The sequence below is a fragment of the Amblyomma americanum genome, chromosome 4, assembly GCF_052857255.1.
Source record: "Amblyomma americanum isolate KBUSLIRL-KWMA chromosome 4, ASM5285725v1, whole genome shotgun sequence".
Taxonomy (NCBI): domain Eukaryota; kingdom Metazoa; phylum Arthropoda; class Arachnida; order Ixodida; family Ixodidae; genus Amblyomma; species Amblyomma americanum.
Window position 1 is genome coordinate 203,762,610 of NC_135500.1, and position 17,383 is coordinate 203,779,992.

The 17,383-nt window shown below is 48.6% G+C and overlaps 1 protein-coding gene and 1 non-coding gene across 4 annotated transcripts in view; one reads left to right on the forward strand and one right to left on the reverse strand.

The window, feature by feature from the left end:
* The window catches only part of LOC144129126 (uncharacterized), a 101,219-nt gene extending 86,406 nt beyond the window's left edge, over positions 1-14,813 (reverse strand). For 2 of the 3 annotated variants that reach the window (XR_013313867.1, XM_077663047.1), the window contains exon 1: positions 14,526-14,810. The gene's annotated coding sequence lies outside the window, so the exon portion shown is untranslated. Of the gene's footprint in view, positions 1-14,525 lie in introns of all 3 variants that reach the window. The other variant, XM_077663048.1, reaches the window with a different exon arrangement.
* On the forward strand, positions 2,772-2,843 carry TRNAS-ACU (transfer RNA serine (anticodon ACU)). The gene has a single exon. It is a non-coding gene; the product is annotated as a tRNA-Ser (tRNA).
* Positions 14,814-17,383: the final 2,570 nt, after the last annotated feature.

Genomic DNA, 17,383 nt, shown 5'->3' on the forward strand with positions numbered 1-17,383 from the left:
TATGGCTTGACGCGTACCTGCCGCTGAGCAGATGCACCTGACTGCCCGCGTAAGCGGACCGCGCTATGCTGAAACTGTCAAATCTCGTCCCCTAATAGCTGACGCCAGTCTCTCACAACGTTGTGTGGTTTCAGTGGGACGGAATATCAGCACTACCCCTGACATATCCCAAACCATTGCGTCATAGGATCGACGGACTGCTGACGACGGAGCGCTTCGTTGTATGTCCGTGTGTGTCCTTTCTAGCACGCAGCTAGCGCTTTCAAAACGCAAGAATGATTGACACCCTTGTCGCTCCGCAGTGCGAGGACTAACGCGCGTATTGCTTTCCGATAGCCCCCGAGCGCGCAGCCCGACGTCGATTTGCAACCGCGACTGGCTTACACACGCTTCATCGTATCATTTACGTAGACACGAAGCACACCTGTTGCTTACTATAGCTTGACTCTGAAAGGTGGCAAATTATGTTTTGTTCACAGGCGGCGTCCGCGTTTCATCCCGGCCCGACAGTACGCCGAACTGTCGCCCTCAAAAGCGACTCCGGTGAAGAACTGACTTCTTTCACTCCCTCCCTTATCCCTTCCCGTACGGCGCGGTTCAGGTGTCCAACGATATATGAGACAGATACTGCGCCATTTCCTTTCCCCCAAAAAACCAATTATTATTATTATTATTATGAAGAACTGAAGTGCGCTTGCAGCTGTGCGCGTAAGCGGAGGTCTCTGCTCGCCGCATAAGGAGAAGGCATGCCCGCAGCGCACAGGGTTAAAAAAGGGAGAGAGTGAGGGTTTCTAGCGACTCGTGTGTACAGACCGTGCATCTCAATCGATCTGTGTCTTTTTCTTTTCCAACGGCGGCTCTGCGCACGGAAGCCACCTCGCTATTGTAGCTAGAGCGCAGAACAAGTCCAACGACCTCGTCACGAGCGAAGTTCTTGGGCCCGCCTTCTCGGCGCGGCCCCTATATGTGGGCAACGCACGTCACGCGGAGGCCATCACCCCGCACGTACATATGCATCCGCGGTGCACATCTGTATGTGCTATAGCACATACAGATGTGCACCGCATATATATACAGGCCGTCTCATTTTACTCGATGCAGATAAATTAGGCAGCTGTAATAAGAATGCGTTAAGTGATTAATCGGTTAATATCGTATGCTCAAATGGGAAATCCGCCTGGCGTGATAACGCAACCTCAGAATGTGTATTGAATAAAATTACACGCCCGGTATATGCGATGCGCTATTCCATTTCCTCAACCGCGACTCAAAGCTGTCCATGCCGCCCGACACACCTGCGGTCAACGATCTGCTTTACGTGTGGTTCTTGGTGGGGGTATTTTGAAGAAAAAGAGGAAGGTACAGCCCGATAATTGCCTCCTTTCCTGCAGGGGTCACCACAAACGGCGCTGCACTGGGTAAGGGGTGAAAAAGAATAGAGTAGAGGGAAGGTACTTCGCACCTCTCTTAATTTTCTTGTTAACAATAATAATAATTGGTTTTTGGGGAAATGAAATGGCGCAGTATCTATCTCACAGCTCGGCGGACACCTGAACCGCGCCGTAAGGGAAGGGATAAAGGAGGGAGTGAAAGAAGAAAGGTAGAAGGAGGTGTCGTAGTGGAGGGCTCCGAAATAATTTTTGACCTCCTGGGGACCTTTAACGTGCACTGACGTCGCACAGCACACTGGCGCCTTAGCGTTTTTCCTCCATCGAACGCAGCCGCCGCGGTCGGGTTCGAACCCGGGTACTCCGGATCAGTAGCCGAGCACCTTATAGCCACTGAGCCACCGCGGCGGGTACTTTATTGTTCCTCGGTTTTGATTTTCGGCGTCCCGCACGGAAGCACAGCTCAACGACCTACCACGCAGTCAGCCATCTGCGCACGACCTACGTCTGGTCGTAGTTTTCTGTTACGTTAAGCGTAGCATAGGTATTCGGCGCTAACGTTAAGTCAGCGTGCGACTCACGAGCCTCCGTCTGATTTTACTAGCTCCGTAGGGGTCACCAGACAGATCAACCCCCCCCCCCCCCCCCCCCCCCATTCGCCGTCCATTACGAGACGCAGCAGCTGCAGAATAATACACCGTGACGAGTCCCAACCTCTGTGATGAGAGCTCACTGTTGCAACGAGAGCAGAAGAGCGGTGACCGCGGCAGCGATTTGTCTGCTCCGCTAATGCGTCATTTTTCGCAGTGACCGCGTAAACACTGCCGCGTGTCTGTGTACGCAGCCAGCGAGGAGACCCGCGCAGCACGCTCAACGTATCCATTACACTGCGCTAACGCAGCTATTACTTCTCAATATTTCGTTCTGCCATGGCAATGTTTCAGCGAACAAACGGCTGGCGAAACGCGACAAAAATAAAATAAAAGGAAATCTGCTTCCCGGCATTGACCTTTCGGCTGTTTATTCAGCTGAGACCCTTTCCACCGCTCGGTTCTTGCTGACGACCGAGCGGTTTGGCGTTCAGCGATGCAAAGCACGGGAAGAGAGAGAGGGGGGATGAGGGAGGAAGGGAGAGAGAAAGGAAATCACGGTCACCCTACACACAGGTGGTGTGGACCACTAAAAAGAGCTGCACGCGTCTGGAAACGAGCGTAAAACACGACACATTCTACTTGACTAAACTGAACTCACTTACTGAACGTTATTAATAACGTTAAAGCAGCTTGACAGCAAAGCTGCGCGCCCAAGTAACGGCTAAACGCACACGATTTAGTGCAGCGAACATGGCCGTGGTTTCCGTGCTTCGTGAGGTAGATGAGCCGCGCCGCGGTGGCTCAGTGGTTAGGGCGCTGGGCTACTGATCCGGAGTTCCCGGGTTCGAACCCGACCGCGGCGGCTGCGTTTTTATGGAGGAAAAACGCTAAGGCGCCCTTGTGCTGTGCGATGTCAGTGCACGTTAAAGATCCCCAGGTGGTCGAAATTATTCCGGAGCCCTCCACTACGGCACCCCTTTATTTTTGTCTTCTTTCAGTCCCTTCTTTATCCGACCGCGGCTGCTGCGTTTTTATGGAGGAAAAACGCTAAGGCGCCCGTGTGCTGTGCGATGTCAGTGCACGTTAAAGATCCCCAGGTGGTCGAAATTATTCCGGAGCCCTCCACTACGGCACCTCTTCTTCCTTTCTTCTTTCACTCCCTCCTTTATCCCTTCCCTTACGGCGCGGTTCAGGTGTCCAACGGTATATGAGACAGATACTGCGCCATTTCCTTTCCGCAAAAACCAATTATTATTATTATTATTATTATTATTATTATTATTATTATTATTATTATTATTATTATTATTATTATTATTATTATTATTATTTATCCCTTCCCTTACGGCGCGGTTCAGGCGTCCAACGATATATGAGACAGATACTGCGCCATTTCCTTTCCCCCCAAACCAATTATTATTATTATTGACGTAGATGATGATGACGTGGTTCTCACGACACCACGATTACAGCTTCCAAGCGTTGCAAAGTATATGTTCAGCACCTCGCTGTGTGCACCAGCGGCGCCATTTCTCTGTCAATGTGCAACGTGGGAAAGCCGCCAGCTATACCGACTTTTGAAAACTAAGGCGTTGACACCACACTCGCGACCGAGCACAGACAGTCGTGGTCTCGTTTTTCCTCCTTTCCCCTGTTCCTCTCCCCGAAAGCTCATCAGAAAGCCACACGTACGTGTCCGCCCGAAAGAACACCAATACGAGGGAAGAAAAAAAAAATAAAAAACGCGCTTCAGTGATCACTGCGCGGACACATCCGTTGCGGAGGCGTATGGTATAGACATGCAGTACTCAATATTTGCGCAGAGTACACGCGCGCACAAACACGCGCACGTCCACGTGTGTGTGCGGCGTCTCTGGCGATTTGATGCTATATATACACCCCGGATGATCGATCCCTGCGAAGTTGACCTCTCTCTCTCTCTCTCACCGATCGGCGTGACCGGGGCCGCCCTGGGGATGCCCACGTCCACGGAAATCAGCACCGGCTGGGTTCTCTCGTCCGCGCTCGCCGAGTCCTTCCGGTCACGTTCAGAGTATACACTTCGCGAAGGCTTCACCGGCACCAAACGTCGGCTACAGGGGCAAAGCTGGTCAAAGCGCTCCGCTTAGAACCTTGCCAAACCAACCCCTGCTCGCGCTATAGTTCACTGTATACTTTGCTTCACAACCTGGGCACTGCCTAGTTAACCTCCCTGCCATTCCGTCTTTCTTTCTCTCTCTCTTTCTATGCTTCACAACCTGCTTGTAGCTTCCACTCTGCATAAAGTTGTTAGGAGACAAGTGTTCATAGAATAATACAGAACAACCTCCTATCTAGAGCAATAAAAGACAGACCAGTCAGTGCACTTCATGAGCGAATACTCAGCTGCTCCCCCGTTTTCGAAGCGGATTTTTCCCAAACTTCACTCGCTGTACATCTCTTCTAATCTGTGATGACTTCCAATCGCAGATTCGGAGCACTTCCGTGTCGACTTTCTCTGCTCTTTTCGAAGCAAGGCTATACCAATGGCAGATCGGGGGTCGTTTACTTCAAAGGAAGATTGGGAGTGGTCTCGGAGCCAAGACGGCTCCGTGGAGTAGTCCGGGGTCCGGGCCAGCCCGGGCTGCTCCGCCGAAATCGGTGGACTCGATCGGAAATATGCCGTTCCATATATTTCCACGTGCTCCGGCCGGAGCACAAGTGTTTCAAACGCAGATTCGGGGCGGGCGCTCTCTGTCGGATTCAGGCAATCTGTCCCGAAGCGGGCGGACCGCCTCGGATCTGCGGCTGGAATTCATTACAATTCATCAAACTGAGGCATGCAGAATATTTTCTGTACGCTGCCTGGTTGAACGTATTATGTTGCCGGCTATAGTGAGGCAAAATTTCCCTTTCAAATTGCTGAAGTCTCCTCTATACTTACCGAACATGATAAGAGTGCACATGTGAGTTTACCGTTCATGCTGTCAACGAATTTATTCGAAAATTTAATGAGCGGCCTTTACAGTCGTGTGGGTTCCAGAGATGGCGTGCTCTGGGGTTATAGCGCTTGCCTATAGGTCATTTTCTCTCAGCAAGTAAAGAAGGACGCGCGGGTCGTGTTAGCAGCGAAGAACGCTGAAAAAGTTTGCTCATAGTTTGCTCATTTGCTCGCACAATTCACAGACGTTAACATCCAACGCTTATATCCTAGGGTACAAATTTCCGCCTAATGACATTCAACAAAGCTCAAATAAGAACGGAAGAATATAAGAACGGAAGAAAAAGGTTTCCCGTTTCTCTTTCTTTTATTTTTCGCACAAGGCCCCCAGAAGAAGGTCATAATGATAAGTTCCCTCCCCCATTACAGAAATTTATTTTGGGATTCCATAACTACAGCGCAACGAACGGGACGCAGAAGAAGGACACAGGCAGGGACACAACACTGTGTTCTTCTTCTACGTCCCGTTCGTTGCGCTGTAGTTACGGCATACAGAAACCAACTCGCCCAACAACTCACCTTGTCGAACTTCATTTTGGAATTATTTAGAAAACCTTTTCAATTTACCCATTTCACTGTAATGGGTTCTTTTTTGATCAGTACAGAATTTTCGGAACTGATTGGCCACCGCATTGCTATAGGAACTCGGTTAACGTCCTTTAAAAAAAGTGTAACGACCTTCTTTAGAAACTCGCCGAGGAGTTCCCTGAAAATTGAAAATGGGTTTTTTTGGGGAAAGGAAATGGCGCAATATCTGTCTCACCTATCGGCGGACACCTGAACCACGCCGTAAGGGAAGGGATAAAGGAGGAAGTGAAAGAAGAAAGAGGTGCCGTAGTGGAGGGCTCCGGAATAATTTCGACCACCTGGGGATCTTTGACTTGCACTGACATCGCACAGCACACGGGCGCACGTGTGCTGTGCGATATGAGTGCAAGTTAAAGATCCCCAGGTGGTCGAAATTATTCCGGAGCCACAAGACCTTTTGAATGTACTCGTTGCGTCCACCCAGTCATCCTCCTTTCCAAATTGCGTGCGCCAAAGAAAGGGCCGCCGTGTGGTCCGCGCGCGGGCGAAAGGATAAGCTCGAACGGGCGGCTTTCCGCTCGACAAAACGTCTCTCTCAACTGCGCCTGATCGCGCTACTTCGCTGTCGTGCCTTTTTCTTTTCTCTTCTCACTTCTTCATCTCCTCTTTGCCTTCTAGTCAGCGTATGTCCGTCCACACGAGCCGAAGCGCGACGCTGGCAAACACCCAAGTCGGTTAGGAAAGCGGCGGCAATCGTGAGGCTACCCGCCAGCCTGCGTGGGAGTGCGTGCGTGCGTATATACGCCTGCTGTTCTCGCCTCACCGGATTCCAGACCAACACGACTGCTGCTGGCACAACACGCGAGTGCCGCGTGAGGAAGGTCGCGGCGCACCACCGTTTTCACAGCGCCAACCATATCCTTGTCGTCTTCTAATTTCCCTTTTATTTTCTTTTATGTCTGCAGCAATTAGAAGCCAGATTTACTACGCTCATAAACACAACATACTCAGATCTGCGCCCAAGAACGCTATATATGTTTCATTCATTTATAGTTCTCTACGGACAAAAGTATTCGTCAAATGGTTACACACCATCTTTATAAAGACATATCGACACGCGCTCCTTGCTACAGGTCTGCACACGTCACCTTTCGTCAGTATCCGCTTCCTGTGACTGACGCGTCGAAAAACACTTTATACACGGGCGGTTAAATAGTTACAGGTCACGAGTCGAACTAAGCTTCCATTAGTTCCTTTCTATTAGCAGCTACTACACCTCAGCTGGTACGCGCACATTAACGCCCCGGAATGGAAAAAGTGATTTAGAAAAACAAATTATCAATGACTCGAAGAAAGTGACTCGACCGACCGCGGGCCGAGAGACGTTTTTTACGAATGGGACTCGAGTGAAACAATATATCTCAGAAGTCGAGCACCTAACAAAAATGGAAAACTTAGAACTCAAAACTCAAAAAACGCCGCGGTTTTAGGGAACTCAAAAACGCACCCGCCGCGGTGGCTCAGTGGTTAGGGCGCTCGGCTACTGATCCGGAGTTCCCGGGTTCGAACCCGACCGCGGCGGCTGCGTTTTTATGGAGGAAACACGCTAAGGCGCCCGTGTGCTGTGCGATGTCAGTGCACGTTAAAGATCCCCAGGTGGTCGAAATTCTTCCGGAGCCCTCCACTACGGCACCTCTCTTCTCTTCCTTTCTTCTGTCACTCCCTCCTTTATCCCCTTCCATTACGGCGCGGTTCAGGTGTCCAACGATATATGAGACAGATACTGCGCCATTTCCTTTCCCCAAAAAACCAATTATTATTATTATTATTAGATGGGAGGCAATTCACGGATCTGCTTGCTGGTGATGCTCGCGCGACGGTGAGATTTGATACACAATAAAGGAAGGGTGTTGATTTATACGGGAGCGTCGCAAATTTCAGAGAAGCACGATCAACAGATTTCCATTTGTTGCAAGAGGAGAACTGACGTGAAGTGACCATTTACCGCACGTGGCAGTCCGCGGCGGTATCGCCTGATCACGCGGCTACGTCACTCGCATCTCGACAGTTCGAACTCGAAGGCGACTGGGAATTAATTCCAATTATGCGGAGTTGGAATTAACAGAAGGTTTTTTTTTTCTACACTTCACGTTGACGGGACCAAGCAAGCAGTTCAAATTAAGCAGGCTCAAATTAACCATATTCCACAGCAACGTACATTGTCGCAAGTTCAAGTCTTCCCGCGAATCATACGTAAATTTCATACGCAGTCGAGCGCACTTATCGCGAATCTGATGGCAACGTGGATTGCGTTTGTTGTAACCAAGTTCGTAGTAAGTGAATTTGCCATATGACAGCAAAAAGTCAGACAAGAGTCAGACAAGAGTGGAGTTTATTTCTTCAAAAATTCCGTTGTGCACAACTATTAATATCAACAACAGGCCTTATCAAGCTTTCTGAGCTCTCCAGTGCGGTTATGTGCTACAGGCAAAGACCCCTGCTGCGGAGTAGCCGCTTTAGTGACGTGATAATACTAATAACGATTGAAGTGTCCATGGCGACTGGTGGCAGGTCGGCATCCTTGTCTTCATACCACGACCCAGTTTCAAGGATGCAGTGACGAAGCGACCGCCTCGCATGTGCGCGCAGAATGTACAGAATGTGCCACCTATGTGTAAAGCGCTCGAGCAGCGCATTGGACTCCACATAAAGTGACACCTCGCCGGAGTTTCTATCGGTACGTGAAGCAACCTTTGCGTGGAGGTTGAGCCGCATGGGCCTGCAAGGCACGTGGGAAGTAGCACTTTACACGGAAACCATCGGCTACTGTCCGAATTCAGTTTTGACTGATTGGTGCACACTGCTCGACAGCTCAACACAAGGGCGACGCAGACTGGGTGCCGCCGGCACGCTACCTGCACGCAGCAGCACAAGGCGGAGATCCGATTCGGTAGGTGACGGAAGCCACGTGACCGGATAGACCAGCAGGCACACCTCGTGACAGGCATTCAACCTTCTCGCATGGCTGCCATTGGTTAATTATACCGGTAGTGCGCAGTATAGTCTCGCTCTTACCACGCTTCTGGCTCCCACAATTTAAACGCTTTGCCCAGCCGGCACACACGCATTCACCGATTGACCTTGTAGCCTGGCCGGCGGTGAACTGCAATTTCAATATTGCTTTTTTATTTCTGTGTTTTTTTTTAGGTGGGGGGGGGGGGGGGACACACTCCTTGGGGGGAGATAACGGTAGCTGGGCGCTGGCAAAAACAGCGCGTTTTTCGACGACTTCGGGAGCGAGTTTACGGCGCCTACTCGTTCGTTCTAACGGAGTGGTGCGGCCACGGTTGTTCGTTTCATCCGAGACGCGCTGCCATAGCCCTAACACATGTTTTGACGGTAACACCACCCCCGCTCGTAGTAAGCGAGCGTTCGTTAAAACTGCGGCCGTTATAAGCGGGCTCGACTGTATCTGAACCGAAGCGGGGCCGTTCATTTCACCTGGACGCACTGGTGTAGACACGACAATTCCAGCGAGCCTTTCGTGTAACGAGACAAGGCGACCACTCGTTGCGAGTGCTTGTCCCTTGCTTTCGCGTGCGTTTACTTTGTACGCCAAGGATAACAGCCGTGATCGTTTTCCTTATTTTTTTTCGTCCTTCCGTCCTTCTATTGTTCCGCTCGCATCTAATTTGTCCTCGATTGTGTGCACGTATACCACGTATATGCGTTCTAATATTTCGCTCCAGTCGCACGCTATAGTCTCGCGAGTCTGTACAGCTATATATCCGCCCTTGATGAAGCTCCCGGATGGCAGCGCGCAGTCGTAACCGATTAGGTCACGGCTAATTAGAGCAGTTAATGACGAGGACAAGGCTCTAGAGGGAGCAGCTGGCAAGGTCAGCAGTGTGTTTGTCTCTATTCGTTACGTTAGTGCGTGCATGTTAGAGCACGTGCGGCGAACAAAGCAGGTTCTGCAGTTGCTTGGTGCTAAAAACAGCTTTCCCGTCTCCCATTTACCAATTATGGGTTACTATAATAATAATAATAATAATAATAATAATAATAATAATAATAATAATAATAATAATAATAATAATAATAATAATAATAATAATAATAATAATATATAATAATAATAATAATCATAATAATAATAATAATAATAATAATAATAATAATAATAATAATAATAATTGGTTTGGGGGGAAATGAAATGGCGCAGTATCTGTCTCATATGTCGTTGGACACCTGAACCGCGCCGTAAGGGAAGGGATAAAGGAGAAAGTGAAAGGAAAAGGGAAGAAAGAGGTGCCCTAGTGGAGGGCTCCGGAATAATTTCGACCACCTGGCGATCTTTATCGTGCACTGACATCGCACAGCACACGGGCGCCTTAGCGGTTTGCCTCCACAAAAACGCAGCCGCCGCGGTCGGGTTCGAAGGGTCGCTATCGGAGCGGGCGGTTTTGAGGGGGGAACATGAAGAGAAGGGTTCAGCCAGGTTTTCCCATGTAAAATTTTGCACCTAAATCAAGAAAGAGAGGACGGGGCTCACCCTCCTCCCTGATCCCGCACCAGCAGGCTGCGTTTTTATGGAGGCAAAACGCTAAGGCGCCCGTGTGCTGTGCGATGTCAGTGCACGTTAAAGATCCCTAGGTGGTCGAAATTATTCCGGAGCCCTCCACTACGATACCTCCTTCTTCCTTTCTTCTTTCACTCCCTCCTTTATCCCTTCCCTTACGGCGCGGTTCAGGTGTCCAACGATATATGAGACAGATACTGCGCCATTTCCTTTCCCCCAAAACCAATTATTATTATTATGCCTACCACCCCCCCTCCCGGCGGTCTCCCTAACCAACAAATAATATGCTGCCATCCCATCGGGGATAGTTCGTAGCGTGTGCGTATAGAGCTCGCCGTGCGATGAAAAGGACGAAACTGATTTCGATCGCTCCGACGATCCTACGGTGCTAGGTTTTGTAACTCGGTTTAAGTTTCCGCAGCTGCCGATGCGGCCTTTGATTTCTTCGATTCTGGTTTACATTATGCACGGAAACCAGAGAATGGTAGGCTGAAGATGTTACTTACATAAGCGATTGAAAGCGCGCGTAATGAGAAAGAGAGGTCAACATTTAAGAACGCAATTTCAGGAGTCTGCTCAAAGCTATCCACTAGGCTTCAATTTCACATTTAAACGCGTTTCATTTTTCATCCGATTCCGTGTGGACGTCGGCGAAAGGGGAGCGCGTTTCCCCACATTTAATTACCGAAACATTCGGGGCCTCGGTTTCGCAACCATGACAGAACTCGATTCGTTGCGGGCAAATTTATTCGTCTCTCTCCACTTTTCTTGAAATATATTCTTCGCATTCAGGTTACGGGCCGAGTAGTTAGAAAAATCAATCGCGTACAGAATGAAAGCGGGGTTTGACCGGGGTCAACCCTGTACGAAGGACACAAACTGCGCAAAAAAAAAGGGAGGACACTTAAGATTCGTCTTTAAAAGTGAGACGCGACAGCGTGTCGCAGCGTTGCCGAGGAGCACACGGAACGCCATCACCCGTTCGGCGCGACGCGTGGCCCGTTGGACAATTTAAGGAAAGGACGCCTGTCTCACATATCTCGGCGGACACCCGAACCGGGCCGTAAGGGAAGGGAAATGAACAATTGCTGTTAAGGAAAGGAAATGACGCCTGTCTCACATATCTCGGCGGACACCCGAACCGGGCCGTAAAGGAAGGAAAATGAACAATTGCTGTTAAGGAAAGGAAATGACGCCTGTCTCACATATCTCGGCGGACACCCGAACCGGGCCGTAAGGGAAGGAAAATGAACAATTGCTGTTAAGGAAAGGAAATGACGCCTGTCTCACATATCTCGGCGGACACCCGAACCGGGCCGTAAGGGAAGGAAAATGAACAATTGCTGTTAAGGAAAGGAAATGACGCCTGTCTCACATTTCTCGCTGGACAATCGGAACCCGCCGTAAGGGAAGGAAATATAGACCGAGCAATCAATCAATCAATTGATCAATCGATTAATCAATCAATCGATAGATAGATAAATTAATTAATCGATCGAACAATCAATCGATCAATCAATCCTTAACACTCGCGTTAAAACCCCTTCCCTTACGGCGCGGTTCAGGTGTCCACCGAGATGCGCCATTTTTCGCTCACGGCCAAAGACGCCGACGACACCGGCTTTCCTGCGACACGAGCTCCTTAACGCTGTCGCGTTAAAATGAAATGCTTCAGGCAGCGCACCAGTAATATAGATTTTTGTTTTAAATGTTTCCATCAACATTGGTTAGGACGAATTCCGACCTTTTCGGATGGAGTAAGATGACTATAACAACCGTATGCTGCAGTGCTACATAAATAAAACCAAGATAAAACAAGAAAGAGCTAAATAACATTCTGCAACAGTAGGCGAAGCGCTAAAAAGAACCAACGAGGTCAACTCCCCAGAGGTCGAAAACCAAGCCACAACAGATTCAAATTATGCAAATGAACGGTTTGATTTCCAAGGGAAAAGTCGCACAGATAAAATAAATAGAGGGCGCACTTTGAAGTGCACCTCTGTTGAGCCATGTGAGCACAGTTATTCCCTTTCTTTTTCATTTTACGCCGTCTACGTTAGAGGTGGATGCGTCGTATATTACTTGAAGACACGGAGTCTACCAGGTGCAACAACCAGGCGAGGAACTACAAGCCGGTAGATGACATTAGTAAGTTTGCGTGTGCAGGGAGGGTGCAGGTGACGCAGGTTAGGGTTAACTGAAAGTAAGTAGGATGAAAAGCCTTTGTTCTTTATTGGACGTAAAGAGGATGACGATGATAATGGTGATAGAATATACTTGCTTTAAAGCGGCAATCTTCCCCACTACATGCGAGTCAGCCTGCAAGAAGTGTTTAAAGATGGCTCATCTCTAATTGTAGTCAAATCGCGACGTCTTTCTCAGCAAAGCTTGAAGGCCGCGCAGTACGAGCCAATTAACTCCGTAATGCATCTTCCAGCGGCTGTCACGGTTTAGGTATGCTTGGGGGTACGCAAAAAACTGTTCGGGTGAGCGTCAGAACAAAATTATCACTTCTAACGATAGTGATGACCCGGAAGAAGGCGTCACTTGGATTGGTTGAGCGATGTAAAAAAAAAATTAGTCTGACGAGAATGCCTCACTCCACCTTATGCGTACCTCATCTGGTTATTTCCACGACACTAGAAACATGAGCAAAGACACCTGACGATGAAAGGTTACAACTAAACATTTATTGAAAAAAAAATAAGAAGAAACACATCCTCAAGGAGACCACAACGCGTAAAGAAAAAAGACGAGCATAAATGCTTTTAAAAACCTGAAAAAACTTTTCAAACTCGAAAACAGAGGGAAACACCGCGCTAAGTTGTCTGGTTTCGTCGCGTTGATTGTTGCGAGTATCGTGCAAGTGCGTCAACTCATTATCTTTCTACTGCAGATGGTTATTATTTCTGACTACCTCAACACCAGTAATCAATCATTTCTCCTCAAAATTCCCATAGTGGCGCACTGCATATTGTGTAAGACGTCCAAGATAAAGCCATTTATCAAATCCCCTAACACTACGGGAAAAGTCACTGCCCCATTAAAATCCGGATCAGCATTTCGTAAGCCGCCTTAATCGGCAGTACTATCCATTCTTTTTTTTCAGCCCTTCTTCACTCTGTTCTACAATGCGAACAAAGTGCGAGTCATGTTTGGGCTCCAGTTATAGTCGAGTAAATACGGTACCCGCTCATAAGTGGAAGTACGTTTGACTGTGAGACAATGAAGCTAGGCTAATGACGCTCGCTCGTAACATCGCCACCTCCAATGCGGCTAGTCCTCCCAAGGCTGGCTTCTGTTCACTTTCCACCCGACCACGCGTAAAAAAAAACATAAAAAAACTCGCGCCGTGTGGTGGGCGTTGCCTGCACAGTGAGCTACTGTCGCGCTCAAGAGCCCGCGCTTGGACTCTGCAGCGCTTTTAGCGATGATCCGTTCTTGCTTTTACTTTCATAACACAGACACAAAGCCCAGCTGTTAAATGAATCCATCTTGACGCAAATGAAAATAAGCATCAAAACACACAGCTGATATTCACGCCATATCACCGTTAGACACTTAAGCTTAGCGCACTCAGAGCGAACAGTAACAATTGCAAGGTATTATTCATGGAGACATTGAGCGTGGTGCTGCAAGGCGTGAGCCGCGTGACAGGATATGATCTCGCATGTGGCTGGTTGCAACAAGCGTACTAGACAGCATACTTTCGCAAACATTGTTCAGGGGAATAACGCTGCCGCGTAGTACTCAGTTTAAACCGGTTCCATCAGGCGATTTCTACACGGAATTAAAGTACTGTGGGCGATGGCAGCGCCGAGGATTTGTTTCTGAGAAGCGAGAAACAGTAGCCGATATGTAGACGAAGGAAATTACCTGCGAGCGCAGAAAAAAACAGCGGCAGAAATGAGGGACAGCGAATTCATTCCGGCGAATTTCTTCCCGCGAAGCGTTCAAATGAAGTATTACCGCGGAAGCAATGAGGACCCACAGTCGGTTTTACACCGCGAGCTTTGGTTATATTTGGAGTGTAAGCGCGGACAGGTTTCAGCGACTCGGCATGAACACTGCGGTACCGTGCTAAAAAAATATGAAACATACGGTAAGTTACATCATGCGGCAGTTTTTCAAGATTGATTGGATGATTAAAAACGTTTATTTGGAGGCACAGGGCCTTCGTGCAAAGTGCTGCAGACGCTCTGAGTTTTGTTTGCATCCGGATGCACCGGCTTTTCCAGAGAAAGATCACCGTTTGCTTCAGCCGAACGGACCTGCGCCCACATACCAGTCGCATGGTCATCGGTCGACCCGCACTCGCCACCTGCAACGCATTCTTGTCTCAAACAAACTTAGAGAGCGAGTATTCTTTATTCGCTGCCGCAATGAGTAGCGGTCGAGTAACAAACTCTCCGCGCCCCAAAAGCGTCTGCGCCGAGCGCGCGGCCCGCGTTTACCTGTTGGAGCTGCACCAACGCGTTCCCGAGACGCTTGCCGGCGCCGCCGTCGCAAACACCTGCCGGCGCTTGTTCTTCGAACTCCTCGGCGCTGTATCCGGGCGATGCCACAGACGAGTTGCGACAACGAGACAGTCGCGAGAAACAAACCGATGGTCGGTCACGAATCACCAAGGCGCACAAACAAGCACTAGCACATAAGAAGCCAACATAACGCGGCACCCGAACACGGCCGTTCCCGCCTTACTCGCCGACCGGCGAACGGTGTGGTGGTGGGTCGTCTGCTCTTGCCGCAGAGGGACGCGGCTCCGCTTTTCGAAACAGCGGGAGCGGACGAAAAGGCGGAGCGGCCAGAAACGGAACCGAAACTGACCGCTCCTTCTCGAAAGTAAAAGAAACTCGCCGCCCGTTGAAAGTTGTAAAGCCCGAAAAGTACAAGAACCGTCCATCACCTTTTATCGCGCACGCACGAAGGGCTTGCGAGAGCAATAAAAACGACCTTTTTTTATCGCGCAGAACCGGCGGACAAGAACACGCTGTACATCGCGTACCGCGGCCGCCATGACGGCTGGTGGGCGAAGAAAACAGAGAAAGCGAAAGCGACCGCACCTGCTCTTGTTCTGCGCTTGTCTATTAACCGCTTGTTTTTGCATTAAACGTGACCGGCCGATGGATGCGTGCGTGCCAGTTCTGGGGGGCGTTCGTCTCACCACGCCGGACACACTACTCGTCCAGACGTGAATGAGAGAGAGAGATGTGGAAGAGGAAACACGAAAAATAAATAGCATGTGCATGCATACCCTTTTCCTTTCGGGGTAACGCTTTTGTTTCTCTTTCCTCGTCTGGCCACTTAGCATATTAAAACGTGTGTTGCGTAGGAAGAGGAAAAGCAAGCTCCGCACGGTGTCTGCAGCGGACAAGGTTTTACTAGTATCTTTTTGTTGTTGTTGTTGCAGTTTATTTCTTGTTTAGTTCTTTATTTCCCCAACGCGTAGATTTTCCTTTGGAAGGAAGATGTAAGAACTACGGTTCAATCCGTGAGCGGAGAAGAGACGGGGGAGGAGCAAATTGCGCCACCTTGACTCTTCGGAATTTTTATGCCGCAGTTTATTACCTGTTGCGCAACTCGTTCAACGGATCCACGGTTCGAAGAAAACTCGTGAAACTCTGTTCATTACGTTAAACGATATTTCGTGTGACGAGGGGAAAAAATAAAAATTCTAGTGACGTAGGCTCAACGAAAATGCGCGCCCTTTAATCGAAAATTTACTCAAGGCACCCTGACATAAATTCCAACCTCATGCAAATTAACTTTGCCTTTCTGATACTCATTTAAACTTGCGGCCTTGCCAAAAAAGAAAACGTGTGACTGAACAGAAACGTAAAAAACATACGGGATTCGATGTAAGCGAGGCAATGATCAATGCTATAGTTTTCATATGGAGGAAAATTATTACGGAATTGCACAAGTGGCTTGCCTGCAAACAAGAGGTCATGGTTTCAGGAAACGGGCAGCATCAGTGTTAAACTAAAGAACTTAGTTAAGGCCTTAGTCAAGAAGGCCGTCGTGGTACTGCTACCATAATGAGGACACGTTTCGCAAAAGCGTCAGTGCGCGCTAAGGTAATTAATAGCGGTTACCTAGTTTTCATCACGCCCATTATAGTTTCTATTAGAAAGAGTTGACTGCCCAATTATTCTGGTCGCCCCTATAGGCCCAATGGACCAACTTGACGCTTCCCTGTAGATCAAAGTTTGCAGTAATAAACTCCCTGTTTTTGTCATCTTCGTTGTGGAGGAATTAAGCTGCTTCATTTCGAAGAAATTACGAAGGCATCAAATTTTCTTGGTTCTTATCTCGCTCAAGGTTCTAACAAGAAAAGAGCTAATAAAGGCTCAGAAAAATGCTGATTTCAGTTATCTATCGCATGACCAAGATTGTAGGAGATCTTGCTTTTTTTCTTTTTACAAAAGGCGTTGTGAATGGCTTTACTGAAGCGACGTGTGAAATCTGGCGAGTAGGACGATTTCGCCACTAAGGTCCTCCGTTTTCGAGTTTTATTTTTTCTGGAATTTCGAAAGTAAAAATCGGGCGCTGCTTTAAGATTTCGAATTCGGGTACAAATGAGGTACGTCATTCAATGAAAAATTCCTAAATTTTACTTTTTTGTTATATTTGTTGTCGGAAATATTTCACTACATCACTACATGCACTGGTTCTTGTGCATGACCTAAAATGCATTTCACTTAGTATTTTCATTACGTGTGCGCACGCATGCAAACACACACACACGCACGCACGCACACACACACACGCACGCACGCACGCACGCACACACACACACACACACACACACACACACACACACACACACACACACACACACACACACACACACACACACACACACACACACACACACACACACACACACACACACACACACACACACACACACACACACACACACACACACACACACACACACACACACACACACACACACACACACACACACACACACACACACACACACACTAATCTGTTTCTTCGTTCACTGCAATTATTTCTTCGCATTCCCCACCACCCACATAGGCTTCCCTCGTATGTGCTATAGACTTGCCGGCCTTTATACACTGACACTTTCATAGAGCATCATATCGTAGCTCCAATTTTGAACGCACAACAGCACTGAAGTAAGATGTCATTACCGTGGGTAACGATCGATATACTGATACCAAAAAGACGAGCGGAAAATCCTTGTGTTCTAACCTCTCCCCTGCAAAGCCCCCTTTTCGACCTAGCTGTGTGCCCTGACAAACAAAATTTTCAGGTAGAAAAAGTGGGCTTAATAATG